Raw genomic sequence first — 22,307 nt, forward strand, 5'->3', positions numbered from 1 at the left:
ACGCTTCCACACATTGCCCCTCTGTCCCCACGCTTCCGCGGCCACTGGTTATATAGACACGCTTTTAATTGACGCTTTTGTTCGTCTGACCACCAGCCAAATCCGGTTACATCTTCGTTTTACGACGCATGCAAATTATTAAAATCGTCACTTTCTTCCATTATCGTCAAATTATTGGTCACGTCATAAGACAATTATAATGAATATCGCAAACTACATATTATTATGACTGCCACAACTTTTTCTCCAGCAGCATCGGGTTTAGTTAGGTGATTTAGCACGGTAGTAGGCAAAACCGTAGTAGGCAAAACCGTAGTAGGCAAAACCGTAGTAGGCAAAACCGTATTGGATAAAACCAGTTGAGGTATGTATAAAGTAGCGATTTTGAGCCAGGTTTCGTCGTATGCAATGCACCTTGCTTGACTGCTTTACTGCCAGTCTCATGGTCTGTATTAACGCTGCAATGTTACGTTAAAGAAAGGAAAAGTGGTGCAAAATGCTGGCTCAACTCTACATACACGATCGTCCCCTCGCCGTTTTAGCAGGTTCTTCCTGAGACTGAGACTCCTTGACTCAGTCAGCATTTGGAGTTTGAGCCGAGTGGATATGTTGTCCAAATTGAGAAGCAGAAGAAGCCCAAGTTCATTACTTTGTTCGTTCTGAGTCTCATCGAGCCTCGATTTTATTCAGCAGCTTTTCAAATAACGTTCCTTTTAAAAAAATCTCAAATTTTTAATTGCAAGTTTTCCAGGTAAAAAAAATATTCCATAAAGGAGTCGCTTAAACGTCAAAAAATCTCAATTTCTTCAAAATTTTCGTCACACAAGTTTTCCAGATACAAATATTTCTTAAAAACTTGAAATACTACACTTCTTTTTTTAATTACTGCAGCAATTCCACGTAACAAAAGGTTGCAAAAAATACTGTAAAGTCCTGAGTTTCTACAATCATTATCCGTGTGTGATAACCGACTTTTTCCTTCAAGTTCTCCCTTACAAAAAGTTTCTACTCTCCCATTTTTTCTTCTTGGATAAATTATTATGAAGTAAGAATAATTGAAGAAAGAAACTTCTTCTCTGGGACGTTCCAATTTTTTTTAGCAAATTGCTAAAAGAATAAAATAATAAAAAAAACTTTGCTAAAAACTCAAGCCAAGCAACTAGTAGTGCGGAATCTAAAGTTATTCATTTTCTGACATTTGTAACATTGATTACTTCTTTTTCTGAGATCACATTTCTTGGGTGGAAGTCAAACTTGCGAATAAGTGAATTGTGAACTTTTTCCAGTATATTTAGAAACGTGTTGAATTGGTGTTCGAGATCAAGAAAAAGTTTCCGAATCTGCATACATACAATAACTAAACTACTTAATCCACGTATTTCTGGAGGAGCTGGAGGAGAATCTGCACATTCAACAGTCGCAAATTTCTTGGGTGAGTGACTACTCTGGATTAAAATTTGATCCGAGACGAAATTATACTTTTGTCATGTTCAATGGTTAACTTGCTGCGTATGTAAAGTTGGTTGGTTGGTCTTAAATTTTGCAAGGAGAGAGAGAGAGAGCATTATTTGCATTGTTCTTCCTTGTGCACAGCAGTTGTAGATTTATTTAGTGAGACCCCAAATCTAGTTCTAAATTAAATTTCTCATTAAGATTCTCAGAGCAGATCTCTAATTGGAATGGTTTCGTCTTCTTCTTGTGTCTTCTTCTTCATTGTAAATTCGTAGGAAGTCTGCATTCTAATGAAGGCATGGTTTTTGGTGGTGTTGCAAATTTCCGAAATGTATATTTGACTTTTATTATGCAAGTGTGTATGTAAAAGCAGTAAAGTTTTGGTAGGTTTCAATATGCATATTGCATATATGTAGGAAGCAGTGGCCGCGGAAGGGTGGGGACAGAGGGACAATGTTCTCATGGTTATTTGACTTTTATATGCAACTGTGTTTGTACCATATGCAAAATTTTGCTATATTTCAATATTCAGTACGTATATACAGTGGCCGCGGAAGGATGGGGACAGAGGGACCATGTTATGCAACTAAATCATCAGTCATATGCAAAATTTTGCTATATTTCAATATTCATACGGCACAGGCAGTGGCCGCGGACAGAGGGACAATATCCCCACGGTTGTTCGATGTCCCCATCATCTCTCCGTCCTATATAAACCCCTGCCTCCCCCTATCCTACAAGCTTAATGACCCCACATGCCCCCACCACTTCCGCGGCCACTGGTTCATACACATAATATTAGGAAGGAAGAACAAACTCGAAATAAGCGACACTTCTTCTCCCTGCTCGCTCATCCATCAAGGAGTTGCGTAACGTAAATATTTGTCAAGTTTGAGCAGAATAATGTAAAAGGTGTGAAGAAGCTGAAGGCCGTTTTTACTAAATTCAAAGTCATCTTAAGGCAAGCAATAATTTTATGTAGCCGAGGAGAAGTAAATACCAAGAAGACTATAAAAATCTGCTCTGCAGACAAGCATCTTTGTAATGTTTAATGTTTATTATGTGATGCCTGCCTTAACGCAAATAAGTAAGTGACAAGTTTGCCAAAATTATTGCACGCCACGCAAATTGCAGGAAGGCCGGTGGTGTGCATCTCGCCCATTGTGCATATTTGCATGCAAAAATATTATTGCTTGAAGGATATGTCATTGCATTGGTGGGTTTTGCATACATAAAGACAATGGCCGCGGAAGCTGTGGGGACATTAACCTTGTAGGATGGGGGAGGGAGGGGTTTATATAAGATGGGGAGATGATGCGGACATCGAACAACCGTGGGGACATTGTCCCTCTGTCCACACCCTTCCGCGGCCACTGACTACTTACAAGTGCAATATGGGAAATTGCTATGTACAAAGTTAATGAGCCGGAATACGTATTTATATTGGGTGATAAACAAATTGCTAATTGAAATATCCTCAAATCAATCAACTCTTAACGTCGTGATAAATGAAATTGAAGGATTTCTCAATGTCCAAAGTATGTGTATCAACGTTCCCTAAGATGATGTAAGATTACAATAATAGCTCAAATTACGGTTATGGCTTCACACATGAAAAATTTAGTGTCTTATCTGCTTCCAAACGACACTTGCATTGATAAAAAACAATAAAAAATCCCAATTCATTTTAAGCTCATTCCAAAACTAACCAAATAAAAAAATAGCACGTGCTGCATTTTTTTCCGTTTAAATTTTATCTTGGGCACATTATCATTATTGAACTTTTACCTGTCGTCGTCTTCTTCTTCCATGCAATAGGATTCATGACGTAGAATTATTGCATTTTAGACAGACGGGGTTTCTCTCTCTCTCTCTCTCTGGTCGGTGTATCTATGTATGTGTGAGGATCATGTAAATCCCTAAATTCACAACACAAAGTTTTAGTTTTGACTAGACCTGAACTATTAAACTCACCTCGCTCCCTACCCGCCCGTCTAACCTCAGAAAGAAAGTACACCTTATTTGAGAACAATAGAGCTCCCACCAAAGTTAGCAAAACTTTTGTTGCAAATGTACCCTTACAGCTTATACCCATTGTCATGTTCACTTTACGTTGAACTGAACCTCATTCCACTCCATTTTTACACAGCTGCAGCAACGATCTAAAAATTGAATGAAGAAAAAAAAAACTAAAAGAAGAAAAAAGTGCGTGGAAAAAAAACGAGGGAGGAGGAGGAGATGAGCTAAGGAAGAATATTTGATCAAGTAAATGTGAAATGTTCGTGATCTCGAATCATTTCCTTTTCACCTGAACTGGAGAGAAAAAATGTGAAATATTATACAATACAAAGTTTGGAGATCAAACGAAGAAAAGGTTTTTAGAAATAAATAATCCGGTTGGAGAAAGCATGTAGTATATAATTTTTAAGCGGAGGAGAAAGTTCTTTTGGAGGTATGTACATGGGGAAAAATTGGAAATACGTAGCTCAAGAAAGAGAAAGTAGTATTGATGTGGTCGGTTCATAATCTTGAGACGACCACTTATTAAATCTTAGCAGTGGCCGCGGAAGCTGCATCTGGGGACATTAACATTGTAGGATGGGTTTATAAACATGGGGAGATGATGGGGACATCGACCAACCGTGGGGACGTTGTCCTTCTGTCCCCACGCTTCCGCGGCCACTGGATATGCACATATTCGTAGTGTGAGCAGTGGCTGCGGAAACTGTGGGGACATCTGGGGATATTAAGATTGTAGGATAGGGGAGGGATGGGTTTATATAACATGGGGAGATGATGCGGACATCGACTAACCGTGGGGGACATTGCCCCTCTGTCCCCACCCACCCTTCCGCCCCCACTGAATCTCAATTTAAGACGGAAACGTGTCCAATATTTGCATACTTCAAGTTCAATCCTGTCTGTCCGACGTTTTAATTCTTTTGATCATGATAAATTTAGTCAAGTCAATATCCACCCATCAAGATCATCGTCTCCTTTGTAAATATTCAGAGTCTCCCGATCTATGTATCTATTCTTAAAGAGGAAATTAATTATTAATTCGATCACTAAACGCTCCAAAAATACTTATATCGTTTTTGTTGATTTTGGAATTTTATCCGGGATTTCATGCAAGAATCGCAGAGTAAACTTTCCTTTGAACTTTTCTGTTCATTCAATCTACTTTCTCTTTCACGTGTGTGTAGTTACACACTCTTGGAAGAAGGGCTTGTCAAAATTTTCTCTACTTTCTCCTCTCCCCAAGCGTGTCTCGGTCCAATGTTATTTAACACTTTTTTATCTATATACATAAGTTCTATAAGATGATGATTACCCCATATACATTCAGCAGTTGACGTGGCGAATGTACTGAGAAAGACAAGCCAGCCACCCATCTATCCATCCAGCACCAAGGTGGTGGTGGTTTGTTTATCAGTAGTGTTTCGTTCCTTGGGGGGTTTACTAAATGCATTTCTTGTAGTGGGAAGAAAGGGCATGAAATGGGAGGTGCAAGAAATTGCAAGAAATATACAAATGAATTATAGTGCTTTCTCGCGCTTTGCATTTCTTGCAGGTCAAAATATTCATCTGCAAGAAACCACTTTCTCTCACGCAAGCCACGCAAGACATAATTCGAGGTGCAAGAAAGTGGGAGAAAGTGCAAGAAATACCGCCATCTAGCCACGCGCCGTATGAAGTATTTATAGCTGAGAGACGTAGTTTCTCCCACCTTGCATTTCTCCCAGGTCAAAATATTTACCTGCAAGAAACCACTTTCTCTCACGCAAGCCACGCAAGACATAATTCGAGGTGCAAGAAAGTGGGAGAAAGTGCAAGAAATACCGCCATCTAGCCACGCGCCGTATGAAGTATTTATAGCTGAGAGACGTAGTTTCTCCCACCTTGCATTTCTCCCAGGTCAAAATATTTACCTGCAAGAAACCACTTTCTCCCCATTTTTTCTTGCATCCCACCCTCGTAAACCCTGTCTTTATGCAAAGGGACGAGGAGAAGGAGGAGAAAAGGCATAAATAAATATTTCATGGAGTGTTGTACTGGATGGAGTGTTGTGCCCCATTCCGTTCTCGTTCGTTGTTAAGAGTAAAGTGGAAAGTGGAATCAAATGAATCGCTCTGGCTCTTTAGAATTTTCTCCAGTTTTCTCCTTTCCAATTCTTCCATTCAATTCAATGCAATTTTGAATAGAATGTACCAACCCATGCATCCCATCCGCCACAACATACACATCACAGCCAGCCAGTGGCCGCGGAAGGGGGTGACAATGTCCCCACGGTTGTTCGATGTCCGCATCATCTCCTCATCTTATATAAACCCCTATCCTATAATTTTAATGTCCCCCGATGTCCCCACCCCTTCCGCGGCCACTGCATCCATCCATCCACCACTCCACAAAAAGAGAACAACCAAACAACATGACACGCCAAACGATTTAGCGAAACCCAACTACAAATAACATTTTATTTTGCAATGCGCCACGGTAATAATGTTGAAGTGCTCTTTGTGCACGGAGACGTGACTTAATTTATGGTGAATCGGATTTCTAAATCAGAGTTCATATTTCTCCGATGATTTAAAAAAGAAATTGCATCGAGTAAATACGCAATTTATGGTTTCTTAGGCAAGTTTGCTAATAACGTTGCTCACACAAGGGGGACGCAAACCGGGTTCAACCCAGATTTTTTTACGACCATGTTAGTTGGAAAGAGTAACTCTTTTAGAAAGAATATTTAGTACGGAATTTGCGCAGTTGCGAAAAATTCCGCAAGTTTTAGGTGCCGCAAGTTCGCGAAAAGGCTCAGTTACTCCCGAAAGGGTTTGAAAAATTAGCGTTTTCGCGAACTTGCAGCGCCCAAAATTTGTCAAATTTTTCGCATCTGCGCAACTTCCGGACTAAATATTGTTTCTAAACAGTTGCTTTTTCAAACTAACATGGTCGCAAAATAATCTGGGGTTGAACATGGTTTGCATCCCCACCGTAAGTTCAAGTTATAGCCAATCCACCGAATAAATTTGAACATTCGCCTCTAAATTTTTAACATTTTGCCAATCCCCTAACTCCTTAGGAAACATATATTTGTGGCCGGGTTGCTTTAGGTCAGGTGTGTTTTTTTCCTGAGTTATCGACTCGTGTGCATACATTTTACACTTCTTCACACGAATGACTGTTGAACTACATTTTTTTGAGGAGATAAAGTGTTTCGCAAAGGTTTGTGTAGGCGCGGGTGGGTCGGATTTATGTATGTCGGGCAGTAGCAGCAGAAATACCCGGTTTTTTTTCGAGTGTGTGGGAAAATTTATTTCACTGAGGATGAATAATAGACGCTGGGCTTTATTTATGTATTACACAGTTTTCTTTTCGTTTTCATGTTTTCTTAAAAGATTTGTGTGTGATTCTTCTCCGAAAAAAAGTTCTGGAAAATTTTTTTTCCAATTTTTAGCATCATGAATTTCTATATTCTTTACTGTGGCAGGTGGTAAATAATTGTGTATGCAGGCCAGACACAGTGGCCGCGGATGGTGTGGGGACATGTGGGGACATTGACATTGTAGGATGGGGGAGGGAAGGGTTTATATAAGATGGGGAGATGATGTGGACATCGAATAACTGTGGGGACATTGTCGCTCTGTCCGCACACACTTCCGCGGCCACTGTGTCCAGATACATGCATACATCTGCTCGTTGGGAAAACGAATGTTCGATAATGAGTGTGGTACGATGACATGTCACGAACCCGTTACATTGCATTACTGTTTTTCTAGAATCTATTGTTGTATTTATGTATCTGACAAGTTCTATTTTTGTGGCATTCTTCGTTCGATGCATGCATTGTGTGCACGTGATTGCAAAAATGTTGGCCAGGCCAGAAGAACAATGCGATAACGGCGGCTGTGGAGGTGGTGGTGACCAAAATTGTCATGTTTTTAGAGATTCTCTCCCCAAAAGAGACGACAACTATCATAAAAACCTGCACACACACACAGATTTCACTGCTTTATCACATTTCATTGTAATTACAAACAGCCCACAAAGGCACAATCACTCGAGGGTATTATATTGTATGGAAGGGGCCAGTGGCCGCGGAGGAAGGGTGGGGACAGAGGGACAACGTCCCCACGGTTATTCGATGTCCGCATCATCTTCCCATCTTATACAAACCCCTCCATCCCCCTATCCCACAATGTTAATATCCCCTCATGTCCCCACGGCTTCCGCGGCCACTGCATGGGGCCATCGTTCGTTTGTTGCCCACAATAAATTGTGGTTCGCAGTAAAAACACGCTTTATTTATATTCATTCCATCCACGAGGGTTTGCAGCAATGAGGAATAATTGCATTAGTGTTAATGGTCTGCTTAGCCAGGTTCTGAATAAACAGTTCATGTCACGTCCATCCATGTTTGTGGACACTTTGTACATAAAGTCCTGTACAAAATGGTGAACATTCTGATTTTTCGATAAACGTCCCTCGGCAATTGACCCGAAATGAAATGGAATGAAAGCTAGATTGCTCAAGTTATTGCTTTCCGTTTTAATTGCACTAATTGAAAAACAAAACCGGGCTGGACAACGAAACGTGGAAGCGGCGCCATTAAAATAATTCCGCGAAAAAATAGGTAGATTTGCATAAAAAAAAAAAAAAAAGATTTGCATAAATGTGTTTTGCATAAGGGTCATGTTGCACATACTGAATAAACACATTTTCACATATGTAATTCGATATCGCAATCTTAAGCAATCTGGTATTGATTTCTTGGTATTAAAATTACCACCGATTAGCATACCGGATCGTAAATACAGGATTTTAATTGCATTAATTTAAAAAACAAAACCAAGCTGGACCCGGAAATTGCAGAATTAAAATAATTCTGCGAACCTTAGGCAAACATTCTTCTAAAAAATTAAAAAAAAACATTTGTGACAAATCCCCCCCCATTCGAAATTTGGTACCTAAAAACCCACCAGAATTCATAGGTTACCCAGTTTTTCATCAAGATCAACATGAAACAGATACCAAAAACCAGGAGTTCTTTTTCTTCTTTGTAGGAGGTTTTCGTGTATGTAATTTATCTCATTCGTCCCTGTGATTCAACCCATGTTTCTCTGTTTTCTCCTGCAAAACAAAAACACACACAGTTGAACAAATCTCATTTGGAGGAGAGTTTTAGTATTTGTGTATTTGTGCACGTGCCAAGAAGAAGGATTCATTCACTTGTGTGCTGTGTGAGTCCAAACTTTAATTGGTTTCGACTTTCGTTCGAGTAGAATGCAAACAAATTAAAAGAATTTTCCTCTCCTGATTTTTACTCACTTCACTTCCGCGCGGGTCTGCTCTGGAAGTAATAAAAATCGTATTAACGTAATCAACAAAAGTCGATAAGGTGGAAATGGAGTAGGAATCTACTCATAATTAAGATAGGTATGGTGCATTACGCATACTACAATAATATAAAATTTTCCGAGGATTTGTAAAATAGTGTTTCGTTTCTTGTGGGTTTACTATGTATATTTGTTTGCACTGGAAAGTAAGAAATGCAAGAAATACGAGGTACAAGAAATTGGGAGAAAGTGCGAGAAATATGCGCCATTTAGCCAGCCACGCGCTGTATGAAAAATAGCGGCGGGAAGGAGTTTCTCGCACCTTGTGTTTCTTGCAGGTCAAAATATTCACATGCAAAAAACCACTTTCTCCCCGTCATTTCTTGCAAGTGTAAAGTAGTTACTTGCAGCCGAAACACTGGTAAAAATGATAAAAATTCGAGGAAAAACGAGGTCCAATTGGCTACATTTCTAAAGATGCAAAGCAAGCAACGCAAGAAATGTGAGGTGCAAGAAACTAAACTGGGAGAAAGTGTGAGAAATATGCACCATCTAGCCACGCGTCTTGCATTTCTTGCAGGTCAAAATTCCTGAAAAAGCACCATTTTCTTGCAAGTGATTACTTTCACCCTTGACACACTGAAAATAATCCATGACACCGGAGAAGGCAATATATCCCTGAGCATGGCGTAAGTAAAGTTATGTTACGTTACGTATCACATCATACTCACCCAAACCTGAAAACAGACTCGAGTTTCCAGTTCCCTAATTTTCAAAGGAAACTCCTCATCTCGTACAAATATGTATTCTCGTTTAATTGAGCTTCTTCTCGGGAAAGGCACAAAAGATGTAACAATTCGTCAAGATTTGTTGATCAAAGTCATCACATCACCAACTAACGAGTCGTCCCATCAACATGTAAATACATACGTAGCAAAGGTTATGGAAGATGAGAAGAACAAAGGTTATTTATGTGTGTGCAGGAGAAATGAAGTGTTAATTTAATTAACCTGAACAGAGAGTAAACGAGCTATTAATTTCCACTTAAAGAATATTTGAAGCTGGAGATGAGCCATGAGGGAGAAGTACAGAGGCCGCGGAAGCTGTGGGGACATTCCTTAGTTTGTGGCATAGGGAAAGTTTGCATAACATGTCCGGATATTCCGAGGACATCGAATATTTAACATTGTAGGATAGGGGAGGGAGGGGGGAAAGGAACATCGAATTACCGTAGGGGGACATTGTCCGTCTGTCCCCACCCTTCCGCGGCTCCTGGATAAGTAATAACGTTGATGATGACACGGCTCAAAATGAAGACACATTAGAGGAAGATAGAACAGACCCAGTAATAAATATATATTCTATACCCACCTTCATTGAATTAGAGCAGAGACAATTAAATTACGAGGGGAGGTTGTTACGCTACCAGTGGCCGCGGAAGGGTGTGGACAATGTCCCCACGGTTGTTCGATGTCCGCATCATCTCCCCATCTTATATAAACCCCTCCCTCCCCCATCCTACAAGGTTAATGTCCCCACAGCTTCAGCGGCCATTGTCTTTATGTATGTAAAACCCACCAATGCAATGACATATCCTGCAAGCAATAATATTTTTGCATGCAAATATGCACAATGGACGAGATGCACACCACCGGGCTTCCTGCAATTTGCGTGGCGTGCATCATCTCCCCATCTTATACAAATACAAACCCCTCCCTCCCTCATCCTACAATTTTAATGTCCCCGCATGCTTCCGCGGCCACTGTACGCTACCTATTTACTTACCTACCTGAGGTCGGTCGTGGTGTATGTATTGTTGGAGCAAATAAAGTGCACCGTGAGTACATAAAACTTGTCAATCAGCGGCTTTCGTTGCGTAACTAGACTCCAAATTCAAGGTAGCTTCAAGTTCAATTCACCTATTAAAATTTAATCATCAATACCAAATTAGTATTAACCCCTGACATTTTATGACTGCTTAAGTCGAGTGAGATGCACTTCACACTGATTAATTCGAGGTAGAGGTAGTCAAATCCTATCATTGCGATATGCTGTTTAGACAGTTATGACAAATTCGTATGGATATGCGTATTGGATTGGGTATCATAAATATTTGAAGGGGTGGATAATTTGGCCATAAATATTCAATGGGTTTAAATAAATCAGTTTAGATAAATCGAAAACCCAGTTAAATATTCAGTAAGGTTGAAGAAATTGGTGGAATATTTTCCGCTTCTTTTCGTAGCTATTTACTACTAAATACTAAAGAATCGTACATGTCATGCATTTTAATTCAAATTGAATTTGATAAAGACTGCCATATCATTAAATAATTGAGCCAAAAAATGTATATACATACCCCGAAATTAGAAATATTCCAAAATGTAAAATACTACCTAAACAAAATTCGTAGAATTATCAAACCTGCTTTCTCCCCCGGTATTATCTGCTACAACATAAGTACAACTGAAGGGCAAGCCAGGCAGTGCCCGCGAAAGGGTGGGGGGCGACAGGACAGAGGGACAATGTCCTCCCCACGGTTATTCGATGTCCCCATCTTTTATAAACCCCTCCCTCTCCCATCCTACAACGTTTATGCCCCACAACTTCCGCGGCCACTGAAGGCAGGTGGTTTGGTCGTCAAAAGCTAGTTTTACTTATACGTACCTCCATTACAGTGGTACGTGATGGTCTCGATGACGCTGTTATTACCCAGTTTCCACCATCCATTCGACGGTGGATCAGACCATACATATTGCAAATTACGCTTTGTTGTCCGTTCCCTCCTTGGTTTGGCAGTCAACCACCTAAATGTTCTCCGTTTAGGTTTAGCTAGGCAGTAAAAGTATGTCCGTAGTTGAGTCAGTTTAAGAATCATTCCAGAACGAAACCACAGCCAATAACAAGTCCGGTGGTTGTTGTGAAGTTTGACTTTTATTTCAAAAACGCTTTGTTTTGCTCACTTTGAAGTATTGGTTTGGTGAGTTCCTGGTGAATGTTGTTGTTGCTTGCTTATTGTAGCCTATTTTCCTAGAATGATTGTAGACATTTGCCTTATGTAGCCCCCTCCTCATTCACAAAGCAAAATACGTGTAAGTACCGTACCGAAAGCAGTCTATAAACATTGTTTTACACAAATACATAAATATTTTGGTAACAATGCATACTGACAAAAATGGGGGCGCAAACCATGTTCAACCCAGATTATTTTTTGAACATGTTAGTTTAAATGGGCAACTCTTTAGAAACAAGATTTAGTCCGGTATTTGCGCAGATGCGAAAATTTTAGCAAGTTTTGGGCATCACAAGTTCGCGAAAACGCTTATTTTTCAAGAATTTGTACCTTGCGCCAGAACCTCGGACTTTTCGCAAACTGGTGGCGCCCATGACTTGCTGAAATTTTCGCGTCTGTGCAAATTTCGAACTAAACATTGCTTCTAAAGAGTTTGTCTTTCAAACTAACATGGTCGCAAAATAATCTGGGTTGAACATGGTTTGCGTCCCCCCATCGTGAGCAGAATTTATGTACAGGAGCACAAAAGTCAATAATAACACAACGAAACGAATCGATCTAGTCGGACGTTTGAATGTCAAGGATTTATATTTACTTGCACGGGAATATTGGGAACGCACATACATATTCATTCACTCACTTATTTACTGGGTTGCTAATCATGATTGACATTGGCTATAATTTGCTCTCCCCCCGTCGTCGCACTATTATATTAGCATCCTGCAGAGAAACATGGCTGTATGTATGCAAACTCACTCAAAAAGACATCCGGTTTGCTGTGAGTGAGCGAGCTAATAGTCAATAATTGATCGGGCGTGAATATTCCCATATACCGAAACGAATTTTAGCAAAAGTCTGCAAATTGCGAAACGCATACAAGTTACAATATTTGGCACAAAAATATACATTTGAAAAAAAACATTGTTAAGAAGGATATTGTCCATCTAATCTGAAAATTTTGCAAATTCATTTACATAATCTGTGAATATTCCCGTACACCGAAACGAATTCAAGCAAAATTGCGAAACGCGTACAAGTTACAATATTTGGCACAAAAATATATATTTGCAAAAATATTTTTAAGAATGATATTGTCCATCTAATCTGAAAATGTTGCAAAATTCAATTACATAATCAGTGAATATTCCCGTACACCGAAACGTATTTTAGAAAATTCTTCAAATTGCGAAACGCGTACGAATTACATACATCGAGTTTGAATATTTCGCACAACAATATTTGCAAAAATATTTTAACAAGTACAAATATTGTCCATCTAAATAATCTGAAAATTTTATAAATTCATTTACATACATAATCTCTCCATCCATCTCGCATTTCCATAAAACAGCACAATGCAATAATAATTGTGGTATATCTCTCCGTCTTTATTTTATGAATGCATGCAAGGAAAGAATGAGATAGCGCTTCTTCATTTTTTCCCTCTATCCTTAGGTGATTGTTGATATGACCTTGGCCAACGAAAGGACGAACATCATAGTTTTATGTGGAATGGAATGGATCGAGTTGTATGTTTGCTTGGGCTACGTGTACGATTTTTTTGCGAATATTTTTCATACAATGGTTGCTTTACCTTACCTTACGCTACTCTATTATCTCACTAACCAACTGCCCCTCGTATGTATTTATGTACAACTGCAGTTTTGTAAACCATTGTTTCATAGCTAGCATGTGGTGTGGATAATGTTCCTTTTTGCCTCCAGTCCAGTCTTACCACAGTGGCCGCGGAAGGGTGTGGGGGACAGAGGGACAATGGTTGTTCGATGTCCCCATCTTATATAAACCCCTCCCTCCCCTATCCTACAATGTTAATGTCCCCACACCCTTCCGCGGCCTCTGCTTACCACCAACCAAACCACACCACAAGTAAGTCTGGTTTATATAATAAATGTTGTAAATTTATCCGAGCGAAACTAACTACGACCAAGCCTTGGAGGCAAACTCTCCAGAAAGAAGAAGAAGGTCCACGTCCAGTGAAAAATGCAATCTTGTTTTGCACGCAAACATGTCAGTACACATATTTCGGTTTTTAAGGGGATGACATGAATTTGGATGACAGTTTTGTGGGTAACCATTTTCTGCAGAAATTACATATTTACTTACACTTATTATTCTGACTGATGTATGTAGTCGTATTTGTGTTATTAATTTGTCATTTTACGTATGCACTTTCAAGGTTGAAGGTTAAGTAAAGATTGCTTAATGTGATTTTTGTTACGAGCATTAGACTAGAAATTAATTGGCTCTAATTGTTAACTTGGACCAGCACATTAAGCATTGTTTACGTAATACCTAAGTAATTTCGATCGAATTCACTGTCAATACGTAATTGTTATACTAATTTGAGACGTTGGAACCATGTAAATCGACCTGTTTGGGTTTAAACTCGAGCTTAAATTTAGTTTTGACACTGCTGCATACATAACTTATTTGATAATTTGATTTGACTTTAACATTAGTTTGGTTTAATGTTTCCCATATTTTGTAAACTTATTACGTCAAACGGTGCATGTCTTGTTGTTCATTGCTGGGTTAAATAGCTCATCTCCTCCGTGGAAAAGGTGGCTTTCAGTTGCAATTACCAGAAGATCGGAGGAAAACAGGGGCCGCGGAAGGGGTGGGGACATGTGGGGACATTACTATTGTAGGATGGGGTTTGTATAAGATGATGCGGACATCGAACAACCGTGGGGACATTGTTCCTCCGTCACTTCCGCGGCCACTGCGTAGGAAAATGTCTGCATAACAGAATAGTTTGTAATAAGAAACCCTTTCGCGATTAGTGCAGAAATATCTATGCAGATCCTGTGCAGATTTTCGAATATTACGTAGTTTACCCAAACTTTCAACTCTCTTACATAAGTAAGTTCGCAACTCAGTCAACCATCATTTTCAGCCTTTCTTAGTTTTTGCTAAAAACCTGTCTTTTCCTTAAAACTCTGGTATACCTGATCTATTACATGATTGAATCCCATGACTAAACTAAATTTAGAACTAAAAGTGCAAATTTCTCTGCCAGACTGTGTATGTACCACAGTGCAAAAAAGAATGTCATGGCATGACACTGATGGCTGGCATATGGCAAAAAATTCCTAAAAAACACAATGTCTACTCATTCACTAAGCAGTGTTACACAAGTACAAATGCAGCACGTAGTCTTTCTTAATAAGATCCAATATATTCTGCGTCAAAAAAATAAAGGGGTAAATATGTGACACTCTGATTAGTTAGTTACACCTCATTAGGCCGGCACAACAACAGAGGTTGTTTGCTCGAGTTAACTCAAATATGGTTGCATGTGTGTAAAAGTGGATATGGTTTTCTGAAAACGATGTCTTTAATATTTATGCATCAAGTAACTCGCAAAGTCACGGATTCTTTTAAATCTGAAAATCTTTAAAGACGAAAAAATCTATAATTTCCAAGATTACATTAGTGAGATTGAGCAAGAGTAATTGTTTGAGATTTTGGGTGTAACTTTGATTGTAGATGGGTCACCTATCACTTTACAATCAAAATTACACACAATCTCAAAAATTATTCTATTGTCACAAATTCTGAAAATTTTCTAACCTAAAAAATTACAATTTCCCAGCTTATATTTTCTTGTTAAGTCGTGCTTATTATTAAGTACACACACTCCTCCACTTATTTACAGTACGTACTATTACAAAACACGCCTATTTCCTCAACCTTCCAGACAGATTTATCTTTATTAATTTTTTTATCAAAATTTGGAACAATACAACTGATGAAAAGATGATACACACATTTTTAATAACTTGATGAGCAGGATGGTTATGGCACTTCTGCTTTATCATGGCTGCTTTATTATCATTCAATAATTGTGGTCCATTGCATGACTACACAATTAAAATTAATTTTTTGGCTCGAGCTCAACCATGAACTTGACTTTGACTGGACTTACATCAATTAAGTCTAGGAAGCAATTAGAGGTCTCTATCAATAAAATATAACACATGTTCCAGCACACCATCACAAAAACTAGTCACACATATCTACATAAGTACATCCAACTTCTCCTAATCGTCACGAATTGACCAACTCTTCTTCTTCTCCAACTCTTGAAACCAAACCAATGTTTGCAAAAACTTGAGAGCAGACTAAGCACTCAAGTCCATTAAAAAACCAAACCAATTCGTCATTCGTGGTCGCAATCGGGAAGTTGATGAGGGCTGACTTGTTGAGTTACATACATGAAAATCAGTGACCGCGGAAGGGTTAGGACAATGTCCCCACGGTTGTTCGATGTCCCCATCATCTCCCCATCTTATACAAACCCCTCCCTCCCCTATCCTACAATGTTAATGTCCCCACAGCTTCCGCGGCCACTGACGAGAATACATAATCTGCATGAGCATCCAGCCGATTCTCCAGAGAGGATTGGACATTTTTTAAGAGAATTGGCTCCGACTGCAGAATTCTCCATTTGAACATGGATTGAATTTCTGCACAATTCTTCTCCTTCTTCTCCTATCGTGCTCAGTGGCCACGGAAGCCGTGGGGACATATTATGGGGACATTAAAACTGTGGAATAGGGGAAGGAGGGGTTTATATAACGATGGTAACATCGAATAATCGTAGGGACATTGTCCCTCCTCTGTCCCCGCACGCTTCCGCGGCCACTGATCGTGCTGAGAGCATGTGGGAATTCTGCAAGTTTATCTGCACACATATCACGTACTTAATAACAAAACAATCACAACTATATCCCACCCGTATTACGTACGATAAGTACATAACTTTGCTCATCTCTTTGTTGTCCTGGCCCATTGGTTTTGTACGTAGTGTCGCAAAAACAACGAAATAAATAATAATTTGCAAACTGATTTATGACATTAATAAAAACCTTGCTCGTTCGCGAACAAGTAATTGTCGTGATACTGACAATGATAAAAATGAATGTAGGATTAGGATTATATTCATGTGACATTTACATAAATGAAACAAAAGACCATTTTATTACTGGATGGAGCATCTTTCCAGTCGCGATATCATAACTTGATCTGCTGAAAATGAAGAAGAGATGTTGCGAAAAGTGAGAGGAAATTAATAAATGCAGATTTCGCAGATAATTTGTGAAATGATTTTTTTTCAACAATTAATAACTAGTATTAAAACACTTCCTTATGTGAAAAATAATAAATCAAGCCCGGCCAAATTTTGGCACGTGTGTTGCCCTATAATTCGTTACGTACATAATTAATAGGTGTTTTATAACAAGTCTATTTTCAAAATAAATCAGATTTTTTTTACAAAATATGACAATGAAAAAAATAGATCATGCTGCGCAAAACTAAAACTAGGTTTTTAATTATCCACGTGTTTTAGTCAGGCTTAGAATAATATTAGCCCTTCAAGTTCAATTTACTCGTATTATCCACGTGGTTTAATTAAACAATAATTAACCCTTCAAATTACTCATATCTATCTTGTACTACTCGGCTATTATATGTATCTACTTCCCCACAACAAAAAAAACGAGTTCAGCTAGAAAATTTTTTAAAACGAGTAAATAATCTACAAGGTAAATTAGTTGTCTATATCTTGACAGGACAAGTTCACGTATGTACAAAGGGACCTATGCACGTACAACTTTTATTATTGATTAATTTGCCATATAAATCTCAACATGTTTATACATTACATTACATTGTTGTCTATTTTAGCATAAACATTTTTAATCAACTCTTGTCTCAACTTTGCTTTGGTTGACTCAAGTTATTACGTAAATGCCCATGCCTTTCTCAAGGAAGGAGGAGAGCAGTGATGCTATGGCGAAGTCATAATTCATTGTCATTGCCACCAATCAACTATTGTGCATACATAATCCCTAATACCGATTAACCAACAAATATATAAGGATACACAACCAGACAAAATGTATACTTGACCTTAAAATTGACTCACTTAATTTAACTTTTGTTAACCTTTATCATCACTTTACAAAAAAGGAAATATGAAATTTTTAAGTGATTGGCACAATTTCTTGGCGAAGGTTATCGCTCGGTTTGTTTCATACTTATTGTGGTTAAATCTTAAAATTGTGTTGAATTGCATAACCCAAATCCATAATCCACAGACCAAAAAGAGAAAATTGCAGTAGGAGGTAGTCTGTAGTAAAAGTGAATAAAAGTAATTTCAACCCTCATTTCAGTCAACTTGTTCCTTTGCAAGAGTGCGTTTGTCATACCGTATTACAGTGATTGAGAGCTATTCATCTGTGTCAGAGACAGTGGCCGCGGAAGGGTGGGTGGGGACAAAAGAGGACAATGTCCCCATCATAGTTATTCGATGTCCCCATCATCTCCCCATCTTATATAAAACCCTCACAATGTTAATGTCCCCACATGTCCCCATGGCTTCCGCGGCTACTGACAACCTCACTCTCTTGGTTGGTGGTGAACCATAAAATTATAAGGTTGATAATGTTACTGCTGCAATTCAATGATGTGTAATTTTCCTTAAAGTTGTTGTACTTACCGCAACTTGAGGTTGTATTCTTATTCTGTTTAAAATAGCCGTCTCAAATCAGTCCAGTTTTTAGTTATTTGTCGTTCGTGATCTTACCTTGTTCTCAATGCGAATGCATTTATTATTTTGTTCCTAATTAAGGGAACTCTGACTCATCTGGTTGAAATTTTTGATCATTTTATCTACAAATTATTTTTATCAGAAGAACTTTATGCAAATTGATTCATTTTCTGCAGAAAACCAAACTAAACTATAATCCAGGCTAAACTAAAGTAAAACGTTTTTTTTCTGGAAAAGAACTGTATCCAGATCGCTTTTTACAGAAAAGTGGCTCGATTTTCTGCACAAAAAACCGTATGCAGAGCGATTTTCAGAAACTATGCATAACTATGTAGAAAACTATTCAGAACTGTGCAAAAATCTATGCAGAATTATGCACATACAATTCTGCAGAATAAACCCGGCATAAATTTTCTGCATCATTATGCACTAAAAATTATGCAGAATACATATACATCCAGCTTTTCTAAATTTCTGCAGAATTCTTCACACTGATTTCTACTCGGGAATTTGGAAACCCTTTGACCAACAATCAATATTAATAAAGGGCCAAATTGGACTCTCCAATAATTCTCATTTTCTTATTTTGTGTATAAAATTCTTTATAATGAAAGAAACGAAATGACAAAATCTCATTTCACGATTTACTCTCCACTTGAACTAAGGATTCGTCCCCTCTTGGTCTATTTTTTATGAATTCATTGGGAACGAAGGAAGGACTAGGATGAAAAGACTTACGGAAATCTTAAGCAAAGCCAAGCCAAGCAAAAGAGTCTCTTCTCTCTCGTCCTGTTCTTCTTATTGTGTTTCTTGTTGACTGTACCTTAACATTTAGATTGGAGTGAAAATCTTCTTATCCAACGTTTTCTTGTCATCATCTCGAAAGTAGATTTTCCGCTTTCTTCTTATTGAAATAAAAGGGAAGAAATATCCTCCAGCAAGGAAAAGAATGTGAGAGGAGCAGTGGCCGCGGAAGCGTGTGGACAGAGGGACAATGTCCCCACTGTTATTCGGTGTCCTCATCATCTACCCATCTTATATAAACCCCTCCCTCCCCTATCCTACAATCTTAATGCCTCCACATGTCCCCACGGCTTCCGCGGCCACTGTCAAGGAGGAGAAAGCCTGGGGAAAGCATCATCATTTTATTCTTATTTTTATTCCAAGTATTTTAAACCATTATTATGAATCTTGTTGTTGCTTTGGTTTGGTTTGCGTCCTTCCTTTCTTCATAGATTCCTCCTTGTTACGTTTTCAGTGGTCGCGGAGGCCGTGGGGACATGTGGGGACATTGCCCTTGTAGGATAGGGGAGGCAGGGGTTTATATAAGATGGGCAGATGATGCCGACATCGAACAACCGTGGGGACATTGTCCCTCCGTCCCTTCCGCGGCCACTGCGTACCTACGTATCCGTCCAGATTGGTGGCCTGGGTTGCCGGGATGAAAGGGAGAAAGCAATGTTGCTCTTGGCGTAGAAGAAGAGTGCTTGGTGGATTATCATGAAGAGATTTGTGGCCTTTTGATCTCTTGAATTCATTTGAATTTTCAATGTTCAATGTTTGGATAAAGGCTTGACAGACATAAAAGACAATCTCTCCTCCACTCCATCCATACGACATATTTCCCAGTAAGGCAACCATCCAAACAACCGTTTATCAGTATGTATGTACGCTTATGGCAACAACTTTGTCGTCGTTTTCGTCGTAGCGGCCAAAATGAAATCTAAATTGGGAATTGAACCATCAACAGTTTATTCGGGCATTAATATGCTACCGTGGTAGAAATCTGGGTAGGTACTTATTTTCCGGTATTAAAGTTGCTACCACTTGGTAATAAAATTATACATTATACCGGTCCGTAAAAATTTACTAAGACTTTAATAGCGAGCTATTACTTATTAATACCACTGTATTGATTTATCTGTCTTAAATTTGCTACCGCTTGGTAATAAAATTATACCGGTTCGTAAAAATTTCCTAAGACTTTAATACCGAGCTATTACTAAGCAGTATTATCTACTTATTAATACCACTTTGGTATAGAGTCACATATGAGAATATCGCTTTGGTATTATTTTAATACCGGATTTATAAGAGTGTGGAAAATTTCAACAATGTCAGTTCCATTCTTCTTTTCAATCTCAATTTTTCTGGGGATTCATAATTTGAAACTTATCAAGGATCAAAATTAGCAGATTTTGTTATTGTTTTATGTAGCTGAATAGTTTTCCAAAAATTGAAGTACTACTTTACATAATAAACAGACTTGAGTGATTTTATTCCAATTAGCTTGCTTTGTTAAGTTGCTCGTAAACTGGATAGAATTCTGATTGAGTATCTAATTGGCTGTACGTAATCTTTCCTCCGGCCAGGAATAAATATGTATTTAGTTAGCACGTCGTCGTGCCCGAATTTATTAATCCTTTATTGCATCCACAACACCACTCTGGACCTTTTTAAGCCGGATTAATGTGTAGTGTTCATTCAATTCAAGCACCCTGGAATCCTCTATACCTTTGTAATGTTGTAATAAAATAACAATTTGGACTTTACTAATTGGTACGGTCAATGATTTTTTGTATGAAATTTGGATACAGTTCCACATTGGCGGCGGAACGAGGGGGCATTGTCGCCCAGAAATTCCTGAAAATCATATCTTTCCTGTTAATAAATCCCTTCTGCTCCAATCCCAAAATGCTAATGCCCAAATATGTCCCCCCCAACTTCCGCCGCCATTGCATCCCCACTTTCGCATGAACTGAAACGAGTGGAGTGACTGATTTTAAAGTTTAACACGAAATAAACAGAGAACATGCAAAGTGATCCGAACCACAACGCCTAAAATCCGGGAGTATATGTACCCACGTGCACATGCTGCTTTCTCCCTGAAACTGATTTCACGGGGATTATTTACTTGGAAAGTTGTGATAATTTTAAACCTCTTTGCCTCCAACGCTTTCACTCAGAGGAGAAGAATCTCCTTGTCTTCCGAAACCTCCTGTCCGTCCGTCCTTCTTCTTCTTCTTCGGGCTGCGGTGAGGCAGGTGTCTGCCCCGCCCGTGTCGCTGTCGGGCTTCTTTCAGTGTGTGTGTATCGTGTTAATGGTAGTTTCATGAGGAGATGGAATCACTCCTTCATTTATGTAGAATCAGTGGTCGCAGAGACATGTTTGGGGACATTTGGGGACATTAACATTGTAAAATAGGGGATGGAGGGCTTTATTCCTTCATTTATGTACAATCAGTGGCCGCGGAGACATGTGGGGACATTAGCATTGTAAAATAGTGGCTTTATTCCTTCATTTATGTACAATCAGTGGCCGCGGAGACATGTGGGGACATTAGCATTGTAAAATAGTGGATGGAGGGCTTTATTCCTTCATTTATGTACAATCAGTGGCCGCGGAGACATGTGGGGACATTAGCATTGTAAAATAGGGGATGGAGGGCTTTATTCCTTCATTTATGCATTTATGTAGAATCAGTGGCCGCGAAGACAGGTGGGGACATTAGCATTGTAGGATAAGAAGGGGGAGGGGTTTATATAAGATGGGGAAACGATGGGACATCGAATAACGGTGGGGACAAAGTGACAATGTCCCCACCCTTCCGCGGCGACTGTGTACAATTACACAATGCTGCTGACGATTCAGTATGCAAATCATCCTCATTCTTGTTTCTAAACAAAATTAACATTTTGAGCTACCCATTGATAAATCTAAGTAGTCGTTGTAAAATCATCAATAAATTCAGAGATAAGTTAGTGAATTGAATATCATGGACTCATTCGAGATATCTAAATTGCGTGTAAATAGATTTCGGAGAATAGGAATAAGAAGAATCCCTTCGGGGTGGCTTTTTGGTCTCTCTGGGGTTTGGCTGTGTCGAGAAGATTGTAAATTGTGCTGAGGTGGACAAAACCTTTCCCT

The 22,307-nt window shown here is 38.9% G+C and overlaps 1 protein-coding gene across 2 annotated transcripts in view; it reads left to right on the top strand.

Annotated features, from left to right (window-relative positions):
• The first annotated feature begins 566 nt into the window (after positions 1-566).
• The window catches only part of LOC110856191 (Ig-like and fibronectin type-III domain-containing protein 1), a 95,184-nt gene continuing 73,443 nt past the window's right edge, over positions 567-22,307 (top strand). Inside the window, exons 1-2 of one of the 2 annotated variants that reach the window (XM_035856891.1) lie at positions 567-751; positions 892-1,432. The gene's annotated coding sequence lies outside the window, so the exon portion shown is untranslated. Of the gene's footprint in view, positions 1,433-22,307 lie in introns of both variants that reach the window. The other variant, XM_022104659.2, reaches the window with a different exon arrangement.

The sequence above is a fragment of the Folsomia candida genome, unplaced genomic scaffold (assembly GCF_002217175.1).
Source record: "Folsomia candida strain VU population unplaced genomic scaffold, ASM221717v1 Fcan01_Sc015, whole genome shotgun sequence".
Lineage (NCBI taxonomy): Eukaryota > Metazoa > Arthropoda > Collembola > Entomobryomorpha > Isotomidae > Folsomia > Folsomia candida.